The 8,003-nt window shown below is 36.1% G+C and overlaps 1 long non-coding RNA gene across 2 annotated transcripts; it reads left to right on the top strand.

The window, feature by feature from the left end:
- Positions 1–3,727: 3,727 nt before the first annotated feature.
- LOC141621384 (uncharacterized) lies at positions 3,728–4,900 on the top strand. Of its 2 annotated transcripts, XR_012532278.1 has the most exons (4): positions 3,728–3,780; positions 4,158–4,245; positions 4,327–4,368; positions 4,799–4,900. It is a non-coding gene; the product is annotated as an uncharacterized LOC141621384 (long non-coding RNA). The 2 variants fall into 2 exon arrangements; XR_012532277.1 differs by lacking the exon at positions 4,799–4,900 and having other exon boundaries at positions 4,327–4,482.
- The last annotated feature ends 3,103 nt before the right edge of the window (positions 4,901–8,003 follow it).

Genomic DNA, 8,003 nt, shown 5'->3' with positions numbered 1-8,003 from the left:
TAACATTTTAACTTTAGTCATTTAGGATCTAGTGCATGCATAACAAAAATAAAATAAAGAAAGAAAAACAATGTTCCTTGCATTGTTAAATGGTTCGAAATAGGGCACAAGTAAGGTCTCCTACCTTCACTTGTTCTTGAGCTAATATAATGTGGATGATCCTCCTAACCTCAATAATAGAAGTCCTCCTCAAGAGATGCACCCAAGACTATAGCCCTTAATACTAATATATTAATTAACTAGATTAATATATTAGTTTTCCTTAAAGATTCTAATATTATTAGTATTACTACACTAGTAATAATATGATGTGATATTAGAATTCTGGTTGAACAATTTATGAGATCTAAAATAAGTTTTAGAGAGAATAATAGAGTTTTTGAAAGACAAAAACCTAAAAAAGTTAGAATGAATAATAAGAGCAAAAAAAAAGCTCTTATTGTCCTTGGGAGGCCGGGTAAGAGGAGGTGGGAATGACCAATGCATGGCCTTGGTCTTACCCATAAAATGTAGGGTAAAGGCTAGTTAGTTTAGGTTAATCATTATGTCTATTTTACCATTAAAATAAAACATCTACTAACTCCATATACCCTATAATTTTCGGCCCCCATAAAATGGACATCCATTTTATGTTTTTCAATTATAGCATTGTCATACAATATGTCACATATAGCATGTAACATGTTATTAATCAATTTAATGCATACTTAACAATTAAATATCATTATATGAATTAGTTAAATTTCAAATAACAATTTGTCTAGTAAGTCATAATTACATGGTATAAAATGGGTCATGTTAATATAATTCACAACATCTTGTAATTATAATTAACTATTCATACTTATCTCAATTGTTTCATAAACAATAATAAAATTTTAGTAATAAAAATATTTTAATTACTAAAATGAATCTTATTTTATCGAATTACAATAAGATACGTATTCTCACTCACAAAATAAATTGTTCAATTTTAAGAAGTTAACTAACTTGTATCGATATACAATTAATTAACTTATCTATTAAGGGAATTGTCCTATAGGTGTGACCTTAAGGGATCAACTGATCACCACCGTCAAACGACAGTAATGTCAAACTCTAGTTAGCCAATCATTACCGATTAATGTTTACCAGTTGACAATATTATTGAATCATCCCCGCGTATTCTTATCATCTTTCACCTTATCTAAAAAGTGTGAGCGCCTAACTACTGTTCACTAATGAACAGTACGCGCAAAATGAACAGTTGCACTCCATTTGGGCGGGTTTGGTCCTGATGTTGGCGGGTAGTTGTGTTGGGCTTTGGTCTGTTGCTTCTCATCTCAATCTACTCCTTCTCTACGGCCTTTTAACTCCTCAGCCCAACTCCTTCACTTCGTCTCTTTCATCCACGTCTCCTTCCTACTACTCCTTCTCCCTCTTTTCCTCTCCATCACTCATTTCGCCTTCTTATCTCCGCCTAACAAACCATAATCAAGTTCCTTCTTTTCTCATCTCATAAAACCCTAATTTCTCAAATTGATCTTTACAAATTCAAAAATTTCGGATCTCCAGGTAGATTTTCTAATCTAGGGTTTTGGTTTACTGTTCTCCATATCTATAATTTCTATTTCGAGTAGCTTTTGTTCACCAACTTCATCTGACATTGGTGTTTTAAGAAGTCTTTGTAGTGGTACAAATGAGTTCAATCTTATTATTGAGGTTACTATTTTAATTTGCTGTTGCGCTCGCATTTTGAGAGCTGCTTGTTTACGCATGTAGTTTTTCTGTTTCACGTTTTTATTTATCTTTCGGTGACCGATGGCCTTTGGAGTTGTCATCTTAATGATTTTATATGTTTAATTAGTTCATTTTGCGTTCTAATTGACGATATCTTCAGGAAAAATCAAATCATCATCATCATCATCATCATCATCATCATCAAAAAGCACCTTACCAAGGTTTAATTTTGCTTTTAATCTGTAGATTGTTTTGTCAAGTTTTGTTTTTTAATAGGATTTATGATGGTTTGTAGGATTCTTGTTGTTTAGATCTGTTAATTGTGGTTTTAGTTTGCCATACTGATTTTTCTGGGTTGTAATTGGGTGTATGCAGCTATCGTTTTCTGCTTTACTAATTCCTTGCCAGATTTATAGGGGAACTTTTCCAAATGGACATCTTATTGTTGTTAAAAGACCTGAACAAGGATTAATGGTGGCCTTGTTGGTTTGTTGGGTTTCTGTTTAGACAAAGAAGAACTCATAGTAGTATATGATTTTGTGCTCAATGGTACACTAAAAGATAGTCTCTCGAGTAATATATGTGACACAACAGTTTAAATCATTAGATTATTAAATCATTCTCTCTCCAAACAGTTAAAAACTTGAGGCAATTGAAATATTTTGTGGTGGATCGTTTTTTGCTTTGAGGTTTTTATGATATTAATGTGTTCTTAAATGTTATGTTCTCTGTGTCAAAAATAAAATAAAATTTGTTGTGTTCTCTTTGATGGGCTCCATAATTAACTGTTTCTTTGATGGGCTTCATAATTACCCATCTTGTAGTTTGATTTAATTGATTCCATGCCTGTGTTTTCATTCGAAGGATTTTTTGTGGATATCAGCGGCAACCTAAACTATGCCAGCGACGACATCAGGTTCAACATTGGAGAACATGGCAGCGACAAAGGTAAGATTGCAGTTTTTTTTTTTTTTAACAACTACGGTTCAGTTTGTGTTATGATTAATGCATCATTTGTTGAAGAACTCAACATTTGTGGGGTTTTTATTAGTATTGTGCTACCAATTAGGTTGAATAGTGCCCCTTGAAGGTTCTACGAGTAAGAAGTGGATGATCCGGAACCTGAATTACATGGTTAATCTATCTACTATTAGTTATAAGCTTAAGAAGTTCTATTATTAAGGTTAAAGTTATGGATTTTCTCTTTAATAATAGGTATAATGATTACGGTGTGTGTTGTAAGCTTAAGACGATCTTAAGAAAGACTAGCTCGTTGTCTTTCGAACAATTAGTACAAACTACTTTGACTATCTTTAATGCAAGAATTCATTTATTTGACGGGGTTTGAAGAAATTAGCTTGTAATCCAGTTAAAGTTTCACCCCAAGATAGACGGAATTTGTTTACTGCCATTTCTACAACTCAGAAATGGTGTTCCTTTAGCATTTATCCTCAGTTCTTGCCAAGTTTATAATCCTTCTCACTGAGAGCTTGTGCATACATGCATAAATGACACTACGTACATAATGTATTGTGTAGATCTTGTATCTTGAACTTGATAGTATTTTTTGCCTTGTGTGTACATCTCTATGCAGGTACTTCATGCCCTCTTTACTAGAGAGGATCCTACTTGGGAGGCATGGCTGAATGTTGATACTTCTGGCATCGCCAATTTAGGAGAAAATGGTAGTAAGCTTAGGCGAGGATATGCTGCATTTCCGTCTCCAAAGCCAACACAGATTCATTCCTCTTTAACTTTGTAGTGTGCTTTGATGGACGTTGAAGTGATCATCACTTACTGAACAACATGCCAACATCCCTATATAATATTTGTCATCGTTCTCATAAATACTCCCTGTGTATTTACTTATTATTTGGGACAAAGCCACGTGCATTAAGGAAATCAAAATTTGAGAGCAAAATGAATGAATTAGCGGTTTAAGTATCACTTTGTGGCTGCTGTTTTGTTTGCTATTTCTGATCATTTTATATAACTATTCATTTTCTGTAGGATGAATTGTGTCAGCAGAAAGAAGAGGAGATGGATGACTACTGCTCACAGGTTCGCCAAATTTCATGCTCACTGTATCCATACTTCATATGTCGTGCTTTGTTGTATGCAGCATGAAAAGAAGTCTATTGAGGACCGTAAAGCATGGAAATCAGCTGACATTACTTTAGCTGGCAATTCGCGTTTGGATGAGGTGCTCTACTGAAATTTGATTTTCCATGGATCTCTAATAGGGATGAGTTGATAATTTAAAAGCGCAGTTTTAACCTGAGAAATGCTTTGCTGTGATTACAGGTTGAAGAAGCGAAAGAGATAACAAAGCTTCAGATGGGACAAATGTATATATTACTTAACCTTTATTTTTTTTACAATGGACAATAAAAAATACCACTTTTTGTCTCAACTCATAAATTCTGAATCATTCACAGGAGACTACAGAGTAAGGAGTTGTGAGGCTTTAGCTTAAAAGATCTTCGACAGCTAGAAAAACAATTATCATCTGTGAAGGCAAAGAAGGTGATTGTAACTTGTGCACATCTTAGGTTGTCTTTTTGAGTAGAGAGATACCGACAATAATTTTGGTTTTAACTGATGCAGGACCAGTTATTGATGGAGCAGCTGGAGCTCCCACGCTTACAGGTACGTCATATACTCACTCGTGAGTGCTTCACATGTATGATCACTGGATATTTTTGAAGAAGATACAGGCAACTGAAAATTGAAATTTCTTACGTAATGGTTAGAAAGGGATAAAATATATCACAAATTCTCATTATAGACGGGCATATCCGTCTATAATAAGAGACGGGTCGGATCCCTCTCACAAAGAAGTAAGTGGGAGGGCAAGTGGAAAACCAAGTGGGTTACCATTTGGCCGCCCACTTGCCTCTTGTGAGAGGGATCCGACCCGTCTCTTATTATAGACGGATATCCCCCGTCTATAATGAGACTTGCTGAAAATATATATAGTTGTTCACTTGGAACCAATTCTAGGTTCACCATAGCTACGCATCCATAGCTATGGCTGAAAATAGTGCTTTAGATTTTCCTGCTAGATTTTTTTTTTCAGGAAACAATTGGGCCCAAAAACAATAGGAGCAAGAAGAAGGTTAAGAGAATGCAGAAGATTAAAGTTTGCAGTAACCACTAAGAAAGTGGGTTTCCAAATTCTGTGAGTTTTAAAATTGTACAACACTCTCCTTACCGATTACTTGTTAGCCGTTTTTATTCTTTGTAGTGTAAACAAATGATTGGCAGTGGGTGTAATTGTTTGGTTATTTGCCTATGTAAAAATTAGATTGCACCTAGGATCAGAGTTTTAGATTATGTTACACCTCCTTCACCAAGGAGTTTGGTTATTTTCAAATACTTTTCACTCAATGGGCGTAATTAACTTGATATCCCTATTCCGGTTTTCTCGTGATTTCCATTTTGTTCATCATTTTTCATCACGGAATTTTATGTCCTGTGTTATTACATTTACATTATATCGGTTAAATAATGTAATAGGAGTATCTATCATTTTTCCCCTGTATAGTTTGGTAACTAAAGTTTAGTTTGTGTGCAGGTGAGTGATGAGTACCCGAGAACTTTAGAGGTACTGGGTAAGAACTGGAATTTGTGGTTGAGTGAGCGTAAATCATGGGGAAGTATTCGAGAGTTTTCGCCGTGTTCTTTTTTTGTTGTCGATTGCAGTGATGTATCTCGGATTAGCTAAGGGAACACATGTTGCAAAGAAAGAGAAAGAGAAAGAGAAAGACAGTGCGTTGAGTACTGAAGGGTATTATGGCGGAGGTGGGGATGGTGGTCATAGTGGGGGCAGTGGTTATGGAGGAAACTACGGAGGAAGATATGGAATTAACGGTTATAAAAATGGCTATGGAGGCGGTTATGGAGGAAGTGGTTCTGGTTAAGGCTATAAAGGCGGTTATGGAGCAAGTGATTATGGTCATGGCTACGGAAATGGTTATGGCAATGGGTACAATGGTGGCTATGGGAATGACTACGGAAATGGCTATGGAAATGGGTACAATGGTAGCTATGGAACCAGTAACAAGGGAGATGGTTACGGGAATGGTTATGGAAGCCATTATGGAGGAAAAGGTAACTACGGAAGTGGTTATGGTGGTAACTAAGGAGGTGGTTATGGAGACAACGGTGGTTACGGAAATGATGGAGGTCATAACTAAGAAGTTGCATGTATAGTATGCCTAACACGATAAGTCGTGTCATATGCATTTACACATACTCCATGTCTCAAATTTGTATTGATTGATATCTAGAAGGACTTTATATAAATAAAAGAGTACGTTGAGTTATCGATTTTAATTATAAGCAAGAAAATTTCTTCGCTTTTGTATAAATGTTGATACTAATGTGTGCGAGAAGATTGCTTCACTTTTGCCCCGTTATAAATGTCGTCACTGACAATTATAGAAAATTCATATCACATATGGAGTACAAATTGAATTTTTGTAAAGGGATCGTCTAAAATCATTACAATGTTCCTATTGAACATGATGACACGAAAACATGTCATTGTGAATTTGTGGTGTAGCAATCATTTTGTACAATTTAACGCAATTATACGAGGGCCGTTCATAAACATTTAGTAATTATCCTTTTCCTCTTTCCTTAGACTTTGTGTGCCAAAACCAAAGGACAACAGTTGACCGGGACAGAGGGAGTATGAGCTAATAAACAATCAAACAAGAGTTGTTCCTAGGGTTCATCTTTAATACGAACGAAAAAATACGGTCAAACAGGAGCCAATGTGCCTAGGTTTAAGCCGAGGTTTGTTAGTTAATAGTTTACAACTACCGATGATATTGCTTGTTTGGGTTGTGATTGAAGCTAGGTATGCGGTCTATGAAATGCAGACATGAGAAGTTTGGAGGTAAATTTAGACGTGAAATTCAGACATGAGAAGTTTCAGGCTTTAAGTGCTTTATGTATATAAAAATGGAGTACGCCTTAACAACAATCCATGTTAATTAGGAAACGGCATAAAACAATATATACGATTTTTAAGCCACTCGTCACAATCTTTATATGAACAATATTAAAGGGATAAAAATTCTAACGCAATGTAGAAGAAAAGAGTTACCAAGAGGGACTTACTCACATGAAAGCTATAAGGGAGGAGGAAGGGGAAGGGATGAAGGTGGAGAAAGAAAGTATGGGGAAATAAGATGAGGTAGAGAAAGGGAAATAGAAAGTTGTGGATGATAAAGAGGAAGGGAAACGAGGAAGGTGGGGATGAGAAATAATGGGAAGATATGGAGGAGTAGTATTAGGAAAAAAATGGGAGAGGTGTACTAAAAGAAAATGTGGAAGAGGAGGGGAAACAGATGATATATAAGGGGATGATGAGGCACATGGAAGGTATAAGGGAGGGGGAATGAGAAAGTTAAAGAGGAGGACCACGAGTATGAAAGGGAGAGGTTACCATTTAGCCAAACTGGGCACTACGCCCGCTATATTCATTGGTACAAATAAATTTACCCGCCATCAAATATTTGATTCTTCTATGCTTTGTTTGGCCAAATCTAAGGGAAGAATCCTTATAATATCCACTTTATTAAAATTAAATCTACCAAGGACAGAAGTAGGGAAAAATTACAAGAAGCATCAAATAAAGTTCAGCACATCTTTCACTATAAATATACCACCTTAGTTGCCTTCTAAGTGTAGCACAAACCCGCACCCAACCAAAAAAAAAAACGATTAACCACTTGTAGTCTAAGGTGACCAAAAATTGACGTGCCCACATTGTAAATGGTCGTTATGTTGCTAATACTCACAAGACATTAATAAGATTATAAAGTGGCAATGTTTAAGAGAAAAAAAGGGGGGAAAGAAGAGAACGAGGAGAAGGGGGTATGGAATGGGGCCATGAAGAGAAAGAGGAAGAGCGAATGGGAGTCGGAAAAATTGTGGGAGGAAAAGAGGAAGGAGGAGACTAAGGATGTGAGAAAGGGGAAGGTATGGAGGCCGAGGAAGAGAACTAGGGGAAAAAATAAGAGGTAGGGAGAGGGAAATAGAAGGATGTGAAAGATAAGAGAAAACAAAAAGAGGGAGGGAGAAGGATGAGAAAAAGGGAATATATGGAGGAATAGTACGAAGAAAATGGGAGGATTAATATTATAAGAGCAAGTGAAGGAGGAGGGGAAATGGAGGATATATATAAGAGGAGGATAAAAGACATGAAAGGTATAAGGGAGGATGAAGCTAGGGGAGATGTATGGAGGTCGAGAAAGAGAGTACGGGGAAAG

This window comes from Silene latifolia, chromosome X, assembly GCF_048544455.1.
Source record: "Silene latifolia isolate original U9 population chromosome X, ASM4854445v1, whole genome shotgun sequence".
NCBI lineage: Eukaryota > Viridiplantae > Streptophyta > Magnoliopsida > Caryophyllales > Caryophyllaceae > Silene > Silene latifolia.
This window is presented reverse-complemented; position numbering and strand designations above follow the sequence as displayed.